The sequence below is a fragment of the Pelobates fuscus genome, chromosome 10, assembly GCF_036172605.1.
Source record: "Pelobates fuscus isolate aPelFus1 chromosome 10, aPelFus1.pri, whole genome shotgun sequence".
Classification (NCBI taxonomy): domain Eukaryota; kingdom Metazoa; phylum Chordata; class Amphibia; order Anura; family Pelobatidae; genus Pelobates; species Pelobates fuscus.
Window position 1 is genome coordinate 70,087,879 of NC_086326.1, and position 24,997 is coordinate 70,112,875.

The following is a 24,997-nucleotide window of genomic DNA, read 5'->3' on the forward strand; positions in this document are numbered from 1 at the left end:
GTAAGTCAATAAGTGTTGGCTTCCATTCATTGATAATTATAGGAGGACGATCACCAAAATAGATAGTGACTAGTGTGTTCGGAACACTGGCCTTTGTAGTAAACTTGCACAGAATGGTTGTAATTTTCTAATGCATTTCCCAAAAATAGAAAAAAAAAAAAGAAAGCTTGTCCATTTTATTTTTCTGTTAATATATATATATATATATATATATATATATATTTTCTTCTATTCTGAAAAAAAAAGTCTAATTGTCCATACCTAATAAAAAAGTATAGTAAATGTGTAAATCAGTTTGGGGTGTAAGCTGTTGTAGTGATTGCAGAACAGCAATGATGGCTGCTTTTGGCCGTACAAAGGTTTTTCAAAATACATTTCTTTAAAAAAAAAAAATGCGTTCAAGGATAAAATAGCCATTTTAGAAAGAAAATCTCTGATTCAGTTATTCATGAACTAGTCCACCAATGACATGAAGGGATTAGCCCTATATAAGACTTTTTGTTTGGTAGCGTTTTTAGGATGCCTTGTTAGCTATTGTACATTTAATTGTTGTTTTTACTGAAAGAGGTCCCTGAGGAAGTCCTTTTGCACAAGGACGAAACGCGTAGGACCGGTGACCTTCTTATATTTGTTTTCATTGTTCTATTTGTACACCTCCTGATTTTATGAGTGAATAAATTGCCTTTGAAGTATTCATCTAGTTGGAGTCTGTTGGATCATCTCGCTGACCCTGATACCCCATCGGCTATCACTCGAGGAGGAATACTTAATAAATCCCCCTCTACATCGTGGGGAGGCACCCATAAAACGCTTTACCAACTTGGAACTTGCATATAAACCACTATATTATTTTAAAGTATAAAACAATATTTGCACTATGTTTTATCCTCTATTGCAGGTACACTAGCAGAATCCCTAAATATCCTATCATTCACACAGTTTTGTCATATGGTTATCAGCTGGGAAATAACCTTGGGAAGCTGTGTACCTATAAGTTAAGTTTATTTTGATACGTTGTTTACACAGATCACTTTGTTCACGGGTGGTTGTGTGTATTTGCACTTTTTGAATATTCATTAACGTCAATCTGGTCTGCTGACTCACGTTACCCTGGTCAATACCTTTGGGCACAGCTTAAAACTATATCCCCCCAAAAAATTACTGTTACAAATTTAGCAAGTTAACTATTCATTCCCATTGGCTGTTCAAAATCGCATGCTCTGAAATCTGCTCATAATGTATACTGGAAAACTGTTGGAAAATGGGGTACCGGTAAATGAGTGCTCTTTTGGAGTGTGACAGCTTTTCACTGTTTCACATTAGGAGTATCCCCAACTTTTTACTTTAATTTAAACAATAAGAGCAAATATATTTTCATATTCTTATACTTATGTTTTCTTTCCCCTGAGAAGAGATACTATTTATATTAAGGGAACATTTCAGGAACCATAACCATTATGGTGACTGGAGTGCACTTGCACTTTCCCAGTTTGGCTTATTACCTGAAGTCTGCCGGGTGCCCCTCCTTGCCTTCACTACAACTTACAGAGAGCTGGAAAAGTCCTTTTCTTCTCCCACACTGTGACCTATAGTTAACTATGACAATGTGTAGAAATCCGCTGACTGAACAATTGTTTTTTTAAGGAAAAACAATGCTTCACTTTGAGACCACTGTCTCATTCAAAAGCTTTGGCTTTGAATGAGACAGTTGTATTTCTCTGCATGCTGAAAAAGCATGTAAATATGAATTATTTTATTTTCCATGCTTTTTTTTTTTTTATCCTTGTGCTTTCCAATCTCACACCAGCAGGGACACAGATCTAACCAGTGTCATATTCCTATGGAAGCTGGAAAGGCACGTGTTGAATTGGAAGATCTTGCCATTTCTTTGGTGACTTTGCAAGAATCTGAATACAAGTGCTCACCATGAGTGCACCTAACTGTCAGGGCCGGATTAAGAGCACACTGGGCCTGGTGCTGACAATTATGATGGGCCTAATTACGGAATCTTATCGACCAAAAACACTAAAACAGTCATACCTCCCAAGCGTCATGTATCTGATGGAGATGGTGCTGGAGGGAAACTCATAGGCTTCAGCTATAAGAAAACACATACTCTATGCTAATCTCTCTCTAATTTATGCTTTCATATTTCAAGTAAATCCATACCCCCTAACAGCAGTGTCCAGTGAAGCAGGAAGTCAATGGGCGGGGTAAAAGGGTGGGCCACTGGTGCAAATCACGTAACCAGAACTGCCAAAAGGGGAGAACATGCCGAAAAGGGGGGCATGTCTGTCCAAAGAATTTGAAGGACAGCCTGGCATGAATGCATGTCAGGCTGCCCGACAATAATGCAGGCTGTCCAACTAAGGGCATACTATGCAGGCAGCACCCTGAGCTTGACATAAATGTGTCTAATGATGCGCTCACTCCATGCTTTCTAAGGACTGTCCCCTAGCACTCGCTGGTCCACTTGCCTCCTTACCTTCTTACTAGCAGGCAGAAGTTCCTGGTATATAGTCTGGGACAGAGAAAAGGTGTATGTAGTAAGTGTAAAAGAAAGGGGACATGCCACAGTGTTAGAGAGACCAACGTCTGCATTACCTAAACTAATTTTATTGTCAACCAGTCCACACAAGTTTTGTTCCCATACATCCCTCTAAAGCTTCCAAACTTAAAGGGACACTATAGTCACCAGAACAACTACCACTTATTGTATTTGTTCTGGTAAGTAGAATCATTCCGTTCAGGTCTTTTGCAGTAAACACTGTCTTTTCAGAGAAAATAACTCCACTGGCCACTCCTTAGATGGCTGCTAGAGGTGCTTCCTGTGGCAGTACTGCCTAGTGTGCAGCACTGCCATTCAGTGTCTCCACCCTCTGCATGCAGACACTGAACTTCCCTCATAGAGATGCATTGATTCAATGCATCTCTATGAGAAGATGCTGATGTTGGACTTGTGCTGGCTCTGCCCCTGATCTGCCTAGTTGACAGTATCAGCTAATCCTATGGGGAAGTATTGTAATTTGCTCAGAACACCACTTCTGATGATGTCAGCAGACAGTCAGTTCAGAGGCACATCCAGTAGCATATTTTACTATATTTAGGGAGTCAAGAAGGGGCCAGAGTGGTTGTTTTAACATAATAGGGTCAGAAATACATGATTGTGTTCCTGACCCTATAGTGCTCCTTTAAGCAAGAGTATGTGAAGAGTAGTTAGGGTTGCCACCTTTTTTGAAAATAAATACCAGCCTTAATCATTTGTATAATCACAAGGAGTGACATCAGAGAAAATTCTGTAAAATCACCAACAAACTACTCCCAGTTTGATTCTGATGTATAGATGGATTGCTCCCAGTGTCTCAGTCTCGCAAGTCACCCAGTGTCTCAGTGTCCCCATGTGTCCCTGCTGCCTTTCCCCCCATCCCTCACTTACCTGAGCTGTAGAGCTGCTGTCTGGACTCTGTGCTGTGTAGCTGCTCCCCCACGGATCAGTAAGTAGTAGAGAGAGGCAGGGATATGCTGTAACTTCCTATCCCTGCCTCTCTCCACACACAGTGACCCCTACTGGCCGGTGCTGGTATTGCAGAGTAATCTCCATTTATTCTGAGAAAAATACCTGCATTTGTATTGCCGGTATTACTGCAATACTGGCACGGCCAGGCAGCCTAAAATACCGGCTGTGCCAGTAAAATACCAGTGAGGTGGCAAACCTAAGAGTAATGTGTAAAAAAAAAAAAAAAAAATTTTTTTTTTTTTTTTTTTTTTTAAAATGGGCCTATTCCATGGGCCTGGGCCTGGAGCTGCAGCTCCATCAGCCCCTATGTTAATCCGGCCCTGCTAACTGTACATGCACAGCTTGATCACCCATTTCTTGGGATTCTCCCTTCCTTCTTACATCCTTTGTGTCTGTAGATATGTTTAATCTGATCACTGCTAAGATTATCATCACAAAGTTGGGCTGGATTTTAGTGCTAACATCCGGAACAAAAACTATTTTTTCAATAAACGGACCTTGATTTTCAACATCCAGTTCCACCCACAAATGTACAATAGAACTTACTATCAGCTTAAACTGTTGACAGTATAGCAACCAGTGCCATTCAACTTACAGAGTCTTCTGGATCAAAACCATCAACCAATTAATATGTTAGCAAAGATCACAGATACGCAGATGTATTTACAAAGAACCAACTGAACACAGACAGTTTAACCCCTTTTTTTATTTATTTTTGTGGGGTTTTCTTTACTAATGATTATGTTATAATAATAATAAATATGTTTGGAATTATTACTATAATCTGGAGCACTGCTTATAATTAGCTGCCATAATCAGCAATAGTTGTTCTTAATTTTGCCTTTGAGTGCTTCTTTCTGGAAAACATCTGTTCACATAAACATGTGTTTCCTAAAATGGAGAAGATTGATGCTGCATGCATTCTAAAATAGGCAACTTTTTCCTTTTCTAAATGAGTCTGGTAAAATTCTAGAAGACACACGTTCAGGTCTGAGTAACATTAAAGGTCAATGATTGGTAGTTAGAAGTCCTCTGGAGTCTCCATTAAAGTAACAGAGAAGGGGCTAGCTACTACCTCCAGGATCCTTCTTTGACTGCGGAAATCTTGAAATCTCTCTTGGAGCTCTGTCTGCATCTAAGGTATTACATTATCATTTTGAGGAGATTATGCTGCAGACTGCAATCTCAACATGCTTTGGAAAGGAGTTACATTGTGGTCTTAAAGTTAGCACTAAAAGAGTTCTGATTTTATCTGACAAGCTTGGATGTGATTATGCAACAGGTGATCTTTTAACAGATGCTTCACAGGCGACATTGGAGGGTCTGGCGGGCCACAAGTGGTCTGTTGAGGACCCCTGTTTTAAAAGGTATAACAAGTTATCTTAAACCTTTTAGTTTTTACTGCTATGCCGCTAGAAGCTAGAACGGATATACTTTAAATGACCACTTGAGAAAAAAAGGGGCAAGTAAAAAATAGATCTTATTTTTGCATATTACCAAAATATTACATGCACTTATTCTCTGCTGTGCCAAAGTAGAGAAATGTATTCAATAACAGTAGAGATTAGAACCATTTTTTAATTGTGTGTTTGCATCTCTGAATGCTATTATAGGCGATACTTACCTGTGGACATTTGGGGTAGTATTTGTGCATGCACCCACGCACTTCTTTGATCTAGAAGCCAAGAAATGGGTATATAACCACTAAGCGGTGAATGTGCAATATTTCAAAATGTCTAAAACAATATTCAAGATCTTAGCTAAAAATTAATCTGGTAATCGAGATAAGAACAATAAAAATTTGGAGTGTGCAGCCTAGAGCCAAACATGTGTCACCGTACATGATAGATATATTTAAAGACTGGGAGTTTTTGTTTTAACAAAATCATGTATTTGTGGCTATCATAATTAAAATGGATAATATTAATAGTATATTTTAAAGGGGATTTGTCATGTCCCAGGATTTTTAATAGGTTTACTTGTAATTATGAGGTCATTTGCTAAATCTTCAATGTAAAAGTTTTAATAGAAAAATTAAGTATCTTGTTAAAAAAAAGGGGGGGGGGGGTGTTAACACAAGTTATAGGTGATTTTAATATTTCATTCATGATGTCAACTCTAGAGAAAAGACAGTTCCCTTTTAAAGCAAAGTATAAACGGTTCCTGTTCTGAAGCTCAATAAAAAAAAAGAATTTATATATATATATATATATATATAGTAGTGTAGCTTGGATTAGCCGTATTAGTAAAGTAGACAAGATGCCAAAAACTCTTGAAAGCTTGTCTTTGAAATATTATGTTAGTCCAATAAAAAAGGTATCATTGCATACTGCAAGACTCTGGTATTTTGGCATCACATATATATATAGTTAATACAATGTTAAGCAAAAATCTGCACACCAGCCATAAGCCTTGCTTTTCCCACAGAAATCACACATTTGCAGTGATGTTACTACCGCAAAGGATTCTGGATGGTCATATGCTAATTAGTTTATCAAAGAATCACATTTTTGCCTCATTCCATTCTAAAAATGGATTCCTTTGAGTCTGTGTTTGCTGTACACTGCGTGCAGAATTATTAGGCAAATGAGTATTTTGACCACATCATCCTCTTTATGCATGTTGTCTTACTCCAAGCTGTATAGGCTCGAAAGCCTACTACCAATTAAGCATATTAGGTGATGTGCATCTCTGTAATGAGAAGGGGTGTGGTCTAATGACATCAACACCCTATATCAGGTGTGCACAATTATTAGGCAACCTCCTTTCCTTTGGCAAAATGGGTCAAAAGAAGGACTTGACAGGCTCAGAAAAGTCAAAAATAGTGAGATATCTTGCAGAGGGATGCAGCACTCTTAAAATTGCAAAGCTTCTGAAGCGTGATCATCGAACAATCAAGCGTTTCATTCAAAATAGTCAACAGGGTCGCAAGAAGCGTGTGGAGAAACCAAGGCGCAAAATAACTGCCCATGAACTGAGAAAAGTCAAGCGTGCAGCTGCCAAGATGCCACTTGCCACCAGTTTGGCCATATTTCAGAGGTGCAACATCACTGGAGTGCCCAAAAGCACAAGGTGTGCAATACTCAGAGACATGGCCAAGGTAAGAAAGGCTGAAAGACGACCACCACTGAACAAGACACACAAGCTGAAACGTCAAGACTGGGCCAAGAAATATCTCAAGACTGATTTTTCTAAGGTTTTATGGACTGATGAAATGAGAGTGAGTATTGATGGGCCAGATGGATGGATTGGTAAAGGGCAGAGAGCTACAGTCCGACTCAGACGCCAGCAAGGTGGAGGTGGAGTACTGGTTTGGGCTGGTATCATCAAAGATGAGCTTGTGGGGCCTTTTCGGGTTGAGGATGGAGTCAAGCTCAACTCCCAGTTTCTGGAAGACACCTTCTTCAAGCAGTGGTACAGTAAGAAGTCTGCATCCTTCAAGAAAAACATGATTTTCATGCAGGACAATGCTCCATCACACGCGTCCAAGTACTCCACAGCGTGGCTGGCAAGAAAGGGTATAAAAGAAGAAAATCTAATGACATGGCCTCCTTGTTCACCTGATCTGAACCCCATTGAGAACCTGTGGTCCATCATCAAATGTGAGATTTACAAGGAGGGAAAACAGTACACCTCTCTGAACAGTGTCTGGGAGGCTGTGGTTGCTGCTGCACGCAATGTTGATGGTGAACAGATCAAAACACTGACAGAATCCATGGATGGCAGGCTTTTGAGTGTCCTTGCAAAGAAATGTGGCTATATTGGTCACTGATTTGTTTTTGTTATGTTTTTGAATGTCAGAAATGTTTATTTGTGAATGTTGAGATGTTATATTGGTTTCACTGGTAAAAATAAATAAGTGAAATGGGTATATATTTGTTTTTTGTTAAGTTGCCTAATAATTATGCACAGTAATAGTCACCTGCACACACAGATATCCCCCTAAAATAGCTATAACTAAAAACAAACTAAAAACTACTTCCAAATATATTCAGCTTTGATATTAATGAGTTTTTTGGATTCATTGAGAACATGGTTGTTGTTCAATAATAAAATGAATGCTCAAAAATACAACTTGCCTAATAATTCTGCACTCCCTGTATACAACAGCTTTGAAACACAACTTAGGAAAAGATGCAAAGCCAGTGAACCACTCATGGACAGCTGTTTCATTGTTAATGCATTTCATCAGCATGAGGTTGGTTACTGATTGGCTATTGAGGCTTGGTAGTGCTTGGGAAGCAAAAAACAAAAAGGTTATGGTGGGGGGAAAATTTGATTAAAAACTCCTTCCATCTGAAGTCTGTGGATAGTTAATACAATGTTAAATAAAAATCTGAACACCAGTCAAGCCATAAGAATTGCTTTTCCCACAGAAATCACACATTTGCAGTGATGTTACTACTGCTAAGGATTCTGGGTGGGCATATGCAAATTAGTTTATAGGAACCATAAAGTTTAGAGAGCCATATTATGTAGGGTAGATACAATAGGATAAACCATGGCAAGTCAGTGTATGGCTAGGCGGAGACATAAAATGGATCAACAGGTTAAGCAGTCATGTCAATATATGGGACATATATCAAGCAAAGTTAAGCTAGGAAGAAAAATCTAAGTGCGGGTTGTGAGCTTGGCTCCTAAATGCATGGTGTCAGTAAGACGTATCCTGTACAGTTGAGTAGTGGTTCCACGTAACAGCCTTTGTAGTCATAGTCAGTAGGACATTGAAGACCCCCTATGTCACCTTAATCCCATATTACAAGATACGAATATAATTAATAAAATTATTAAATCAAGAGAACACGAGAAAATAACGAGATTAAGCACAGATGTTATAAATGTAAGCATATAATGAGAAACATGTTAGCCTGTGGTCGTTCAGCCGATCTCTAGGCTTGGAAAATGCATAGTTGTTGTTGTACAGAGGCTGCTGGAAGTGCAGGCGTAGTGGGAGCAAGACCAGGCATCCCTCCAGCCCCAGGTCAAATAGAGGCCGGCATCTGCATGCCACAGACTTGGAGTCTTAAGAAGTCCAAGTCCTTCCGCACTCGTGGGGGGACAAAAAGCTTTGGTGGTACTGTTTCGATGGCTGGTAGCCCTCTGTGTGGGCGATGCTTCAGGGACTTGCCCTTGGTGGTCTTCGGCCTGGGTAGGCATGTAGTAGAGTGAACAGGTTTCATAAATTAAGCTTTGCCTGAAGAGGGTCACTGGCCTCATGCTCTCCTTCCTCCTTTCTGAGGCGCAGTGCGATTCTCCAATGTTGCCCAGAAGCAGGTGAAGATTTCATCCAATTTGCGTAGAGACTGCTCTAATGAGTAATGGAGGGCCCCCTCAGACAAGCAACTTCTCCCTGACACCTTCAGGCTTCCAATTATTGTGATTCCGCAGTCGGGTCAGCACCAGGAATGTCTTTTAAGATGAGTGTTTGCAGAGCTCGTGGCAGATGCATCCACTTTACATGTTGGCCGCCAAGCCCCATCCTCATGAAGCCACTTGTGTAGGTGGCCATAGGTGAAAGGGGCATATACCACCTGCTAGTTTATAAGGTGGAAGACAGGTCTGTTTGCCTGTACAAGTGCATGGGATAAGAGTATAGTGATGTGAGGTTATTGGTCATGAATTTCAACCAAGGCTCCCAGGTAGAGGTGGAGAAAGGGTACTTATCAGTCAGCGACTCAGTAATCTCTGCCATCCCCCTGATCGATTCAACCCTACGCATTTATTCCATGGGCGAGGGTGGTTGGGTAATTTTCCATTTAACTGGAATGAAAAGTTTTGAGTAGCAACTTTTGTGGTTTGGGGTTAGGAAGCAGCAGGCAGAAATAATAATGCTTCCGTGGAAAGGGTTATGTGAATTCCTGTAATTGCCACTAGACATGTGCGGATGTGCTTCCTGGTAAGTTACATCTCCAGCAAGTATTGGCCATGCTGGGCAATAAGTTTTTCAGTGTAGCAGAGTAGTGCCATCTGCACACCTTTTTATAGTTGCTTTCTTGGTTGGAATTGCTAACGGTCAACTTATGTATTTGTGTGAAAATCAATTCCCAGTCTCAATTAAAATTTATATTTAAGCAATTTTTTATTCTTATTTTGCAGATATGTGGATTAAAAGTAGCCACTAAATACTACTATTAAAAAAAACAGTTATCCAGGTTTTGTTTGTATTTTTTTTAAAACATGAATAACAGTTTTAAGCTATTTTGTAAGAAACATCAACCTGCAACACAGTTTGTTTTTTTTGGGAAATTTGAATGCTTTGTTATTTGTCACGCACAAAAACAGTTTGCCTAATCCTTGCCCTGTTTGCATTATCTTGTAGCACTGGCATCTGCCATTCAAAATAAAATAAAGGATAGAAATTAAATCATTAAGTTGTTTCTTTTTCCCTTAATCACTTAAAAACAATTGAAATGCCAGAATGAAGACGTGTGTGATTGTCGTGTCGCTGCGTGTTTTTATTTTTAAGTCTTAATTAGCAATTACTGCTAATTTACTTATTCATTGCTTCCTTAAACACTGGCTAATTTGTATATTGTGAATAAATCGTCATCAGGGGAAAAGCTCACAAGTGCTTATCAGTACAATCTGAAGTCATGAAGGCATGTTTCGAGAACATGGTAATGTGCTAAAGTTTGGAAATAACTCTAGAAAATCTATCTAGGCAAGATATTTTTTTATATGAAAATAGTGGTAAACCGCGCCAAAAGAAAGAGATCAAATAATCATATCATACATACATATCGTTCTTGGGTTATACAGCATGTAGAAACCTCAAAGGGAAATGAAGATAATAAAATAGTGCAGTATATTATAGATATTATGATGAAGTATATATATAGAGAGTAAATGTGGGTGAAAAGCAAACTCACACTTTGCAGAGCTGCTAAGAGCTCTGCTGTATAGCTATGAAGAAGAAAAAAATGCACAAGACAAAAAAATATATATACACAAGTACACCTAACCAACTCAATGGTAGGAATATGCAGAGGTACTTAACTGCGTATAAGATGGATACAGCTTCCCAAGAGGTTTCCCCCAAACGAACCTCAAATACAGATATGGATATAGACAAAAATGGGATACAGCTGAATAACTAGAAAAAAAAGAATACATAGCACATAGTGAAGTACATTAACAATAATTGGATTTAACCCACAAAGATTGCACTCACAAAATAGTGTAGGGTAATGCGCCTTTAAGCCCACGATGGGCTGAAATGGTATTCGCCTTCCACGGGTAGGTTGCTCTGTCTTTCACAGGAATGGAAGAATGCCAATTGAAATGTAAAAAAAATTTCTTTATTCAAAAGGCAGTAAATAGCCTTGAAGAATCAATCAATAAAGACTGCAGTTTTTTTAAATTTTATTGATTGATTTATTGATTGATCCCCGTCTTAGGATCTGAAGGTATCAGGAGGTCCAGACTAAACAGTCGCATGTATGTGGAAAAAACAAAATATACAGACCAATGGTACAGTATCATAGACTAAAATAATAAAGTAAAATGGAGATATCCTACTTACAATATCCAGAGCAATAACTTGCTCTGGTGATGATAGCTTGTGGTGGTATAATCCCCACCAGAGGATATAGCAGGAAACCAGCAGCACCAGGAGATATGCAGAAGCCAAAGGGTTAGAGGAAAAAGCTTCAATTTATTAGTAAAAAAATATATATTAAAAAGTATATATATAAAAGTATATACAAAACAAGTGGTATAGCTTTAAATCCTATCCTTGATGTCTTTCGCCCGGGTTTGGGCTTTATCAAAAGTGTGTCACACTTTTGATAAAGCCCAAACCCGGGCGAAACGCGTCAAGGATAGGATTTAAAGCTATACCACTTGTTTTTGTCAGGGATACCAGAATACGTAGCCAAACGTAGCCAAAGTCAATAACCAAAAAATAAATGCTCCGAAACACACTCTCGGACAACCACTAGGAAACCACGACAGGGCAAAGAGAAGAAGTAAAAATTAGCTTAAATAAGCCCTTTACAAATCTGTCACACGCATGACGTCACACGCACAACGATGTCGTCATCACCGTGGGCGGACATGGAACTATAATTTGGCGTGGATCCGCAGCGGCCAGCGGCCATCAACAGGAGTCAGGTATGTCAAATAAGACACAGCGTTCCAGAAGTTCTCCCTCATAGTTTTGTGATGTTAACGCTAACTTGCTCAAGAGGACAGGACATCTACAGCACACTATCTGTAACTTGCCAGTCAGTGGGTTTAATATGCGTACTTGAGTGAGTGAAAGTTCCCAACTCAGGATCCCGACCTGTTCCACTACAGTATCTTTCTTTTCTCCTCTTGCATCAGGCACAACTACACCAATTTTTCATGGTAACGTCTTGCTCTCTATTCACTGGACAGGCAGGTATCGTCCCTCCTACCCAATCATTCTTCCAGGAAAGTATTGTCCTCTCTGGCTGCTCTTACTTTTAATCAGGTATTTCCTACTCTCTCTGCTCTCCATACTGTTTCATAAAGATGTTTTTGGCTACTTAGTCAAAAGTAATAGCTTTCTGCAAACAGGTCCTCTAATTCACTAACAGGTCAAATGGCCTTATGAGATAACGGTCTCCTAAAATTATTCTCTAAGTACACCAATGAAATGCCCAAAAAGTTAATTCTTACATTTAAAACTTCTTCACATGACATATTCAGCCCAGGACTAGGATTGCCCAATTCTAAATTCATCTTATATAGAGCTATGTAATACAACACAAAATATAAACAATACGGGTAAACATGAAAGCAACATCACTATAAAACATTAGTCTGTCTTAAAGGACCACTCTAGTGCCAGGAAAGCATACTCGTTTTCCTGGCACTAGAATGCCCTGAGGGTGCCCCCACCCTCAGGGACCCCCTCCCGCCCGGCTCTGGAAAGGGGAAAAGGGTTAAAACTTACCTTTTTCCAGCGCTGGGCGGAGAGCTCTCCTCCTCCTCTCCGCCTCCGTTCCTCCCCGTCGGCTGAATGCGCACGCGCGGCAAGAGCTGCGCGCGCATTCAGCCGGTCGAATAGGAAAGCATTCATAATGCTTTCCTATGGACGCTTGCGTGCTCTCACTGTGATTTTCACAGTGAGAATCACGCAAGCGCCTCTAGCGGCTGTCAGTGAGACAGCCACTAGAGGAAAAAGGGGAAGGCTTAACTAATTGATAAACATAGCAGTTTCTCTGAAACTGCTATGTTTATAAAAAAAATTAGTTAACCCTAGCTGGACCTGGCACCCATACCACTTCATTAAGCTGAAGTGGTCTGGGTGCCTAGAGTGGTCCTTTAAGGAAGAGGAGTCATGGGAACATAGAAAATAAAGAATTCTTGTGCCATGCAAATATATGCAAATAGATTAACATGAACATCTAGGCAATGCACGGCTCTCCATCAAACAAAGTGCATGTAGCATTTAGGTTACATTGTTCAGGCTGTCCTATTCTGTGCTGGCCGGCTGAGTCCATAAGAAGACCCACTATCTCAGGACAGCCTCTCCACAAGCATTTTGGTCTTTTCACAGAAAGCGTGAGATAAGGAGAGAGTGTTGTGTGTTGTGGGGTGAGGAAGGATGATGGGTTATGGGGGGGTCTTGTATCTGTGTAAGAGTGTAGTGGCTGAGTATTGTGTGTATGGAGGAGAACTGTCTGTGTGTGCTGATTGAGTGTTTTGTGTGTGGTGGCTGAATTTGGTGTGTGGAGAAATATTGTGGGTGTAGGGGAGTTTGAGTGTTGTGTGTGTAGGGTCTGTGTTTTGCACCCCTTCTGCTTATCTTTCTCTGGTGGTCTAATGGAGAGTGAACTGGGGAGCAGGAAGAGGGAAGAGGGGAAATATCATTCCTAATTTGGTCAATATTGTCAGTAAAGTGTCATGCAAAATATCATCATAGAAGGAAAGATGCCACAATTCTATAATTCACACATAGTACAGACCTATGTATTACACTTTTTCCAAATCAGCATTAGTTAGTCTGTAATGCCCTCGGGAGCATTCTAGAGTAATCTTGGAGCATCTAGAACTACCAAGCCACTTTATGGAGTGGTGTAACTTCTTAGTTAGTTTTTTTGTTTGGTTCCTCTTTTTCTATTGGCTATCAAACCAATAGCACCTTTTCTGTCCTTTCATTCATTGTGCAATAAACCACTTCATCTTCGAGCCTATCAAGTTTATGTCTAGAGTATAAGAAATGATTATCGTAGTTCACTCACACAGTTTGGGGCCCCTGCACAGTATGGAAGTTCAAATTGCCTATCCCCTTGCAAATTACTGCGAGAAAGGGAAACTAGAGGCTCCTGCTCTCCCCCGTTATAGAATACTCAATACTGCAGTATTACTTTTCAATGCATTCACTGGTTTTGCCAATATTTCTGAGACTGTGTCTCTATTTATAAGGTCTTATAAATGTATAAACAAACTGCTTTATATAACATGATGCATGAATTGTGTTCACCCAGTCTGTAATGATGGGTCATTCCGATTAATTTTAGGAATATACTTTGAAGAAGGTGACAAGTCATTAATCAGTGATTGTGGATTCAAATCAATTGTCAGGATTTGCATGTCCACTTAAATCCTGTTTAGAAGCTTCACATTTTCTTCTACAAGAATTTACAAATAAAGCATTTTTCTATATTCTTTTTAAGATTTGAAGAAAGATATCAACAAAAGAAAATCTTAGCACAGCAGATAAGGTGTGATAAGAGGGATAATGGGAAAATCAATTTGCCTGTAATGAGCAAAATAAATTATACAGTTGCATTAGGGAGAGGGCCGCAGTGCTTACCCAGAACAATGATGCTGAAAATTACAGGTCAAATGAAACGCAAAAATTACTTACATAAATGTACTGATCCACCTTGCTGAATGGTGATTAGAAATAGGACAATTAGTTTATACAAGTACATGTTTCATGCTCAATGAGATTTAATCCTATGCAGTAACAGTGAGAGGATGTGATCTACAGCAAATACATAATGTGACAAAAACATTATATATAAAAACAGATGTTTTTTTCTTTAATGCTATTACTTTCACCCACAAGTCTTATTCTATTCCATTTTTATCATTTTTAGCTTATTTGTTGGTCTTTGTTTATTGCACAACACAAATGGCTATAAATAAATAAATGAAGCTGAGTAGACTCTTTCTCATTGGAGATATAACAGTGCTGGACTGCCAACATCAACATCCCATGAAGTGAGATTGCAGTGCGCAGGATAAAGCAAGCTGCTCAGTGACACAAATCACTTGACTGCTGCTGCCCAAAGGGATCAGATCCATCTGAGCGGGTCCACCTGAAGAATCACCACACAAGGCTTTTTTTTTCAATAACCCAGGCCAGCCCGCTGTTTCAGTGTTTCCTGCAGGGTCTTGTTTCCCTTAGCATAGTGCAAGTGTGTCTAATGATGCACTCTCGCAATGCTTTCTGGGAACAGATCTGGGGACATATGTAATACTGTGAAGCTTGCGAGGCAGTTAAATAGTTCAGATTAGAGGCAGCTGAAGGAACATGCTATTAAGAAAGCTGGAGTAGGAGTAGAAGGCTGAGTTACTGGCAGCAAAATCTTGGAGATGTTTGCCGAGGGAAATCAGTGTGCAAGCATTAAACTGGAGAAAGATGGAATGCAAAGGAAGTTCAGAAGCCACAAACATGCTTGTCTGTAGAGAATTTTGGAGGAGCAGTAGGTAGAAGAGGGAATGACATTTGGTATGACTCTGAAAAAGTTTGGCAAAAATATCTCATCTCCCTAAAAATTAAAAATGCATATGCATACACAAGATGGAAGTATTAGTTGCAAGCTATTCAGAAATTTACAGTCACAAGGCATAGAATATTAAAGGGACAATATAATATAGAGTTTTACAGAAGCTTCAACTGTCTAAGAGTTGTGCTAAGAGTTTTCTTTTTTACTGTTACAGGTAAGATTCATCTGTAGGAAAAGGTTACTGATTGCACAAGGTTTGATTTCCTGTTGGTAATTATAAGGCATTTGATTTGATTAGGTAGCTACTTGCTATTGATTGCTGTTTAACCCCTTAAGGACCGGACTGTTTATGCGATGTTGTACATTTGCGACCAGGCATCTTTTTGACACTTTTGTGGTGTTTGTGTTTAGCTGTAATTTTCCGCTTTCTCATTTACTGTTCCCATACAAATTATATATTGTTTTTTTCAGGACAAAAGGGGCTTTCTTTACATACCATTATTTATATAATCTCATGTAATTTAATTTAAAAAAAAATGAAAAAATGGGGGGCGTGGCCTAACTGCAGGAGCGAGCGGTCGCACTAAACTAGAGCTCCGGGCTACACACGACGAAATCTGGGAGATAAACCCCCCAATTACTCACAAAAGACCCTCTAAACGCCTCCAACACTATGGGGCGAAAAACGAAGAAAATAATCGTGGCAAAACCTACCCAAGGGCTCACAATCGGAGACATGTGGAGACAGACACGAGGCCCAAGCGCGTCCAATATGGCGGCGCTCCATGGAGGCTGCTCGGATTTCTCCGACGACCTCTCGGAAGACGAATCTCCACCGCCTCCTACGACGGGACAACCTCCGCAACAGCACAGACCGGATCCGGACTCGGCTCCGGTAACAACAGCGGTCCTCAAACAATTGCTCGCCGACCTCCAAACGACTCTACAAAAAGACATAACAGCGGTGCGGGGAGACCTGAAGGGCTTGACGACCCGCATGGGCACCCTCGAAAGAGCCTCCTCGACCCACACCAAAGAGATTGGTGAGCTTCAACGGGCGGTGTGTGACCTACAAACACAACAACGTCACTATGAACACTACATTGCAGACCACGAAGATACTAAGCGGAGAACCAACCTGAAGATTCGTGGGGTCACGGACACAATACCTGATGCGGAGCTCCCACAGGTAGTTAACCGAATGCTGGTAACCATTATGACACCCCCACACGCTAAAGGCATCAGTCCTGACCGCATCTTCAGAATTCCCAAGCCACCAAACGCATCGGCAATGTCTACCAGGGACTTAATAGTTACTTTTCGCACCTTCCAAGACAAAATGTCGGTCCTTAGAGCCTTAAGGGGGAAACCGCCTCTTCGTTTTGAGGACATGTCGCTAAGCTTCTTTACTGACCTCTCAAATAAAACCCTGGCGTGGCGACGCTCCTTCCGACCGCTTACCTCACTGCTCCGACAACACGACTTTCAATACCGCTGGCGGCCCTCACACACGCTTGCAGTCCGTCAAGGAACGGAATACCATAAAATACAGGACCCTGCCGACGCGGCGCAATTACTCCGGGCTTTGGGCCTTCCTCCGGACTCCCTTACCCAGATGGGCCAGCACGGCAATGCCTCGCCAACGCACTCCTGGGACCCAGCGAGAACCATCCCATTCGTGCCGCAGGGACTAACCCCCGACCCCTATGTTGCGGTCACTACATGAACAGAGACTGGCGAACACACAATCGGTTACACACCGACAGACGTTGTACAGGGAGCAGTTTCAAAGCCTGAGGTCCCCAGGTTACCCTAGCCCGGCGGGGAACCCTCATCAGACTCTTGTTCAGACATCTACTTTTTATTGTGTTTAGGTTTTTTTCTGTTGTTTCCCGAATAGGTGCCTCTCTTACCTTTGGCACAGACACTAGACTCACAGGAACATTTAATGAATACTGTTAATATTATGTGTACCTGCAATCTACCATAACCTATATTGTTAGAATATGTTACCCCAGATATGGGCACCAATCTCTAAGCAAGAGGGTCGTATGAATCAGATCCAGGTCAACTTGTACACCTTATCTAATGTCCCATATAATGTTGACAGCATATTAGTAGCTGACTTACTGTGTGCTTGCAAAAACCCTTCCCCTGAGCAGTTCCACTGCCTCTCACCCAGAGGCATAAGCTTCGCACGGCACCCAATCGACACACACAAGGTGTCACATGGCTTGCATGTCATTATACCCGCTATTTTTAAGCCTAAAACGGGGCACAGGACTTCACGAGTTAACTTAGCTCAATGTCCTGCACCATCGCACTCAGACTACCCCCCTAGGCTTACGATCCTTAAGGGTGGCACAGCCGCAATGGGACTTCACAACTATACAATTAAACACTGGGGGAGAGACAAGTGAAGGGGACAACAACAAACCACTACTAACACTGCACAAGAACCACGGATATCGGTTTTCATTCAGTTAACCCTTCAAACACCTATACAAATATCGCACACACGCACGTATCTCCCAGCGCATATCTCCATATGACATAGCACCCTTACATAAGGGACCTGAGAACCCCACTGCACACAAAACCATCCTCACTCCATTTCTAAAAACCAGCAGAGACTAGTAGATATAGTTCCCGCTGCTATGGCAACACTGAACCCTCCGAATGTTCCTGACAGCTCACTATCATACCCTTTTATGGAGTTATGTTCCGGCATAGTCTAACGCATGAGAATTTTTGTTTGTTATAACTATGTTGTTCTCGCCTACCACGAGCAAAGCCAAAGCGCAGTTCTAGCCTACCTTTTTCATCTTACCGCTACAAACAAAAGCGAATGTTTTTCACTTGTATACTGTCTAGACCTTAACATGTGCTTGCTCTTAACCTTAAAAAAAAATGTGCTTGACTATTGACTGCCACAACCTGTATTGCTAATGTCTATTACCATACCTTGAGTTCGCCGTTGTGGCCCATCAAGGATTACTGTTACTATTATGCACAATAAAAATACAGAATTTAAAAAAAAAAAAAAATCGAAACCGGACCACACGACATACTACGGAACAATACCTCTTTGAGGGGACTTAGGAGTCAAGGGAAGCAATCCAGACGGATATAGACATGATAGTAGGCCACCGCCTAGACACAAACCCATGGACAGCTATGGCCCATCAGACACGACCGATACCCCTGAAAAGACACACCACCGAGAAGGGAAACACATGGGGCTGCTTAATCCATAAGTAAGACGCCCAAGGGACACACTGTTCCAATAACTACACACAGCAACGGAATCCGGTCCCGCTTGGACTACCCGTGCACATAACAGGTACTCATACCCTGATACGACGTAGGTTCTGGGGTAGTAAGGAGCTATCCCCGAAATGGGGACACTAGAAATCTGTTGCTAATAAGTGGGGATCTGGGAATGGGAACTGCCGACCTCAGAGATGCCCAACTAAATCCAAGCAAACCCAAGGGGAAGCAAGCGAGTGTTTTTGCCAAGGCCAATTTTGTTACCTAAGCTTCCCAGAAATCTGCTTCTTATTTCTGCACCTCAATAATTTAACTGTTACTATGTTGCAAAAGGTTCAACCTATATTTCCGTGTGACTTATGTGAAATTGCTGTTATTGTTACCTGTGAAACCTTACCAATAAAATACGATTGACATAAAAAAAAATGAAAAAATATGATGAAAAATTGAAAAAAATACACGTTTTTTGAATTTTATTTAAAAAATCTTTTACTCATCTACAAAAGCGAATGAAAAAAACTGCTAAATAGATTCAAAATGTTGTCCTGAGTTCAAAAATACCCAGTGTTTACGTGCTTTTTGCTATTTTTTTTGCATGTTATAGGGCTATAAGTACAAGTAGGATATTGCGGTTTCAAAACATACATTTTTAAAATGTATCAATAGTGACATTGTAACACTATTATCTGTCATAAATTGCTAAATAACACCCCACATGTACATATTTTTTTAAAAGTAGACAACCCAGGGTATTCAATATGGGGTATGTCCAGACTTTTTTAGTAGCCACTTAGTCGCAAACACTGGCCAAAGTTAGCGTTCATATTTGTTTGTGTGTGAAAAAAGTAAAAAACTAAATTGAACGCTAATTTTGGCCAGTGTTTGTGACTAAGTGGTTACTAAAAAAGACTGGACATACCCCATTTGCAATACCTTGGGTTGTCTTCTTTTGCAAATGGTATGCCATCATGGGGGTAATTCTCATTCCTGGGCTACCATACGCTCTCAAAGGCAACGTAACCAACCTGGCCATTTTCAATGTAAAAATATTTGACCCATATATCTGACCCTGTAACTTTCAAAAACGCTATAAAATCTGTACATGGGGGTACTGTTAAACTCGGGAGACTTTGCTGAACACAAATATTAGTGTTTCAAAACATGGAAACGTATCACAACAATTATATCGTCAGGAAAAGTGCTGTTTGTGTGTGAAAAATTTGAAAAAAAGTCACTTTCACTGACAATATCATCGCTGTCATAGGTTTTACTGTTTGGAATCACTAATATTTGTGTTCAGCAAAGTCTCCCTAGTAAAATGGTATTAATTTAAATTACTTATTATTTGTATTTTATAATAATATATATATACAATATATATAGTTATTATATATATGATATATATACGTGTGTAATTTAATTATAAGTGTATTTTTATATTCATATATGTACATATTAATATAAAAATACACTTAGCATGACATTATATATATGATATATAGACATATATTATATAGATATAATATATGTCTATATATCATATATATATATATATACACATATATAATTATTATATTTTTATTAACATTAATTTTATTTTATTTTTATGATTTTACACTAGCAGGGAGACTGCCTGTCAGCACAGACAGTCCCCCTGCAGGCAGACACATGGACACCTATTGTGACCATGTGATCGCTCTGTTGAGCGATCACATGGCCCCAGGGGTCCTAATTCGCCATGGGGAGACTGTTTGGGCTGCAGGCAGTCTCCCCACAACGGGAGCACCACCGATCGCCGCCGGGGGAACGACGGCGATCGGGTAAGTACATCTTAAAGTTAGGACGGTTCAGGACCGTCATCGGTCGGCAACGCAAAAATGCCGATGACGGTCCTGAACCGTCCTCAGTCCTTAAGGAACTTACAAGACAAACATACCAAATTCTACAATTGCTCCACATTAAAAGTTTATTTTACTCCTTGTGCTTTGTGACCTGTAACTACCAAAAAAAAATTAAAATCCCAGACACATTATATATTCTGTAAATCAGAACAACTAAATTAATTTATTTTTAATTGCTTCCTTTAACCTGCACTAATTATGCACACATTATTATTGCAAAAACTGTAAAAAAAAAACATTTTTCTGTATTTTTTTTTATAATAAATAAGCATTTATATATATATATATATATATGTTACATCAAATTAAAGACCTTTCTGTCCTTTAAAAACCAGTATATAATATGTGTCGGTGCAATAAACAAGAGAGATGCAAATTGCAGTTGAACGCAAACAGCCAGAAAATGCAAGAATTGCTTGTGTCATTAAGCGTAAGACAAGCTTCTGAAGCTGTGTCCTTAAGGGGTTAAATTAGCTATTGTTTGCAAATAAGCAGAGGCCTACCCAGGTGTTAAACATTCCTAGTGGGAGGTGATTTTATGAGTATATAAGGGTTGTTGTCATTAGCTTGTCTAAAAGAGCTTGGTTGCTTCATCTAAGTCTTGCTTCTAATTGTGTGTGGTTGGAGATATTCTGGAGATAAACTGGAGGTAATCTGAGGTATTCAGCAGGATAAATAAAAAGTTAAGATTTGTTTGATTTAAATTATTTACCTCACTGGAATGGCAGACTTAGTTCAGTGTAATAGTTGCTATGCATTTGATTTGCGTTCCACTTTTTGGAGGTTTGGTTGTTGTCTAATCTGTAGACAGTTCTCCATCTTGCGGCAGGAGATTGTATTTTTGAAGTCTGAGATTTGTAAATTATCTGGTAAACAAACTCAGGCTGGAACTGCTGCAAAGCCACTGCCGCAGAGAAATACTAGGAATGGCAGATGGATTACTGTAGGATCTGGTAGACTTAGAGTTGTGGATAAAAGGCATATTGCACAGTCTGTTGCTCTACATAATTCATTTTCTGCACTTTCAGAGTGTAATGGGGTCATGGAGACAGGCACTGAGGGTAGTGGTGTTGTGGAGAGAGGCACTAAGGCTAGTGGTGTTGTGCAGAGAGGCACTGAGGCTAGTGGTGTTGTGCAGAGAGGCACTGAGGCTAGTGGTGTTGTGCAGAGAGGCACTGAGGCTAGTGGTGTTGTGCAGAGAGGCACTGAGGCTAGTGGTGTTGTGCAGAGAGGCACTGAGGCTAGCGGTGTTGTGCAGAGAGGCACTGAGGGTAGTGGTGTTGTGCAGACAGGCACTGAGGCTAGTGGTATTGTGCAGACAGGCACTGAGGCTAGTGGTGTTGTGCAGAGAGGCACTGAGGCTAGTGGTGTTGTGCAGAGAGGCACTGAGGCTAGTGGTGTTGTGCAGAGAGGCACTGAGGCTAGTGGTGTTGTGCAGAGAGGCACTGAGGCTAGTGGTGTTGTGCAGAGAGGCACTGAGGCTAGTGGTTGAAGGGATAGAAAGAGTTAATGAACCTCATCTATAATCTCATCTATCAAATTCAGATAAAATAATCTTTCTTATGATTTACACAAGAACTAAAAACCAGACTAACCACAGGTTATTTCTGCTTTATTCTTTCTGTCACATAAAAGTATAAGCTTATTACTCTGTTTTATTGTAAGTTATTTTACATGGGATCTGTGTGCCTGGTATGATTGTTACTTTAATACCATAAGCCCACTACACTTTCTAGAGAGTGGGATGTATGAGAGTGGGATGTGTTGCATTGTTTGCATGATAAGCTCAGTATTTTTATACTGAGACAAATAGTCACTTCATTAGTATTTGAAAGTTAATTCCCCATATGGGATTAATTGTATAGAACACCAATCAGCACATCTTCTCTGCCCTGGGTGTTTGTTGCAAAGGATCCATATTGTAAATATGATTTTTGTTTGTAAATAAGAGAGCAACATTTACATTTTCAGGGGTCCAACACATGCTTAATTTTGTGCTGTAAGTGGAGATGTCCCGGGCGGTTCGAGGGCGGGCTGTGTTCGCCGGCGGGCGGTTACCGGCGGGTTGTTCGGGACATCTCTAGCTGTAAGCTAACCTGTTTATTGCTACAGATGCCTACTGCATATGTTTTGTGTCTTCTATGTCTCACATTATATGTGTTCTTTTAAATTGTGGTATATAGCCTGAATCAGAGATCATGGACAAAGGTTTCTAGCTGTGATACTAAGGCTCTTGGAGACTGACCGGTCTAAGGTTTTCCATGCCTTATAACATGGTATAGTGTAGATTTTTAAGTCTCTGAGAGTTCTGAAAGATTCGGGTGAAATCATGTCTGTGTATTATGGTCCAGATGTTTGTTCAATTTCTATAAGATTTAGGTTGATGCAGTATCATCTCAGATTAGTTAATGGAAGTTTCATACAAATATTTGAGTTATGAGCGCGCTATATAAATGGATCCTTTTCTTTATATACAATACTATAGTAGATTAAAGTATTGAAGTTAATTAAGAAAAAACATGTATAAAATTGGTATACCTTACAATAATATGTTCTGAATCCAGCTCTTAACTGTTTATTCTGTGTAAATGGTGACTGTGATAATGTGTGAAGTGTGCAGCTTAACTGGAAAATGGTTTATATGTTGCTGTGTTGTTTTAAATTATAATTGAATCAGTTTGTCTCAGTCTAGTGATACTGATAAGAATGCCAGCCAAATAACCTAGCAAATTATGGTTTTATTAGCTGTTGAATACTAGTGTTTTGGCCAAGAGTAGTTCTATGAGCTCAGAGAGGCTCTGTGTTGTTGTCTGATATAGCTATATGGGAATGGAGATTTGGAGGTGTTAGTTTAAGACTGATTTTATATTGTGTCTACCCGTGTTTCCTAGGAGGGATACAGAGTGTGTAGTTGCATGCCCATGAATGTGTTTTCTGTATTTCTGCTGGGTATCCATTATGTGTTTCTACTACGTCTGTTTTGTGAGATGTCTGTTTTGTGAGATGAAGTGTAATATTACATTGGATGCTGAGTATATATGGTTTGAAATGAATTAGTGTGTTATATATTTTATGTATTTTATTGTCCATTGTGTAGGAGTTTAACTAGCAGAGTGATTTGCATATCATTAACGCAAGCGTTTAGTGTTTTTACAAAAGGTGAAATGCTGTCCAGCCGGCTAGAATGAAACAATTGTATGCTATTGCTCATGGAGCAAGAAAAACACTTGTTACATCCCACGTGAAAGGGGCCCCGCAAACTTATGCTGTTCAAATCGTGGGTCCACGTTTCCATTTGCAAATTGATTAATCCTGAAAGTCATTCTTTTACTGATAAATAGGATTGAAGATGTCTCTCCCTCATAAAGGAGTTCTAATAGGGGAGTATTGTCCAGCTCAGAGTTAACTCTACTTTTAAAGTATATTGCATTGTTTGTGTCAAAGTAAGATTCATCTAGTATGCCTCATTGATTATGGGGTTATAATAACATGGTATTTTTAATAGAGATTAGACAATTTCTGAAATTTATAAGTGAGGTCATTTTAATCTCCTAAACTACTGCATTATATTTGTATGGGTAAATTGAAAGCATTATGCAGATCCAAAAGAGGATTAATAAATAATATAATAACCTCACTAGGTGCCAAATTATGCAAAGAGGCTATCCAAAGTATGCACTAACGGTTAACCTTGTTTTCTTGATAAGCGTATAAACATTTAGTTTTGTGGTTAGACTTTTGATACTCAATTTGAAATATGTCCCAACTACATCCTTGCACGGCACCAGGTACAGGAAGCAATATGCGTTTGGCAAGGTCTTAGTGTTTTCAATATATTATAACAATGGAAAAGTACTTAACCGCATGTTTGCATTACGCTCATGACACAGACTGTCAATATTGCAAGCCCTATATGAAGGCTATGCTTCATTGTCGATATATATATATCCCTTGACAACCTTGCTTTATATACACAATTTAACTATCCATTAAACCTTTAAAAGCTTATTAATATTATATCTGTGTGGTACACAAAGAGGGGTACACAAAGAGGGGGTGTGAGTTAGGTAATCCCGACCTGCATATGGAATAAAGGCAGAGGTAGAGGATTTGGTCAAAGGGTCTAACTTTTGTAGAGGTAACAACTTCAGCATTGGTGGAACACGCTGTTCTAATTGTGGATAGCAGGGTCACTGGAAAAATGAGTGCCCAAACCCACCCCCACAGATTCCTCAATACCAACCACAGCTTCCAACTTATACCCACACCCAACAACCCCAGCCTAATACACAGATGGTTCATGTTTTTAATATTTTATATACTTTTAGGTGTTAATCCAAGAGTATTGAATTATTTGGGATTATTAAAGTAATACATTTTGAGTATCAAATCAAGGTTCAAGTTTAGGAACAGAATTTTATTGGGAATTATCCCCATATGTATATGTTAGTGTTTTAATATTCATCCTAACAAGCATTTCTATAAGAGTGAGTGCTTCTCTCATCCGTACAAAGGCATTCCAAAGGGATATTATGTAAAACTTCATAGAAGACAGATTGCATAAAATATAAGCAAATACAAGAGAAGTACATGTTAGACAA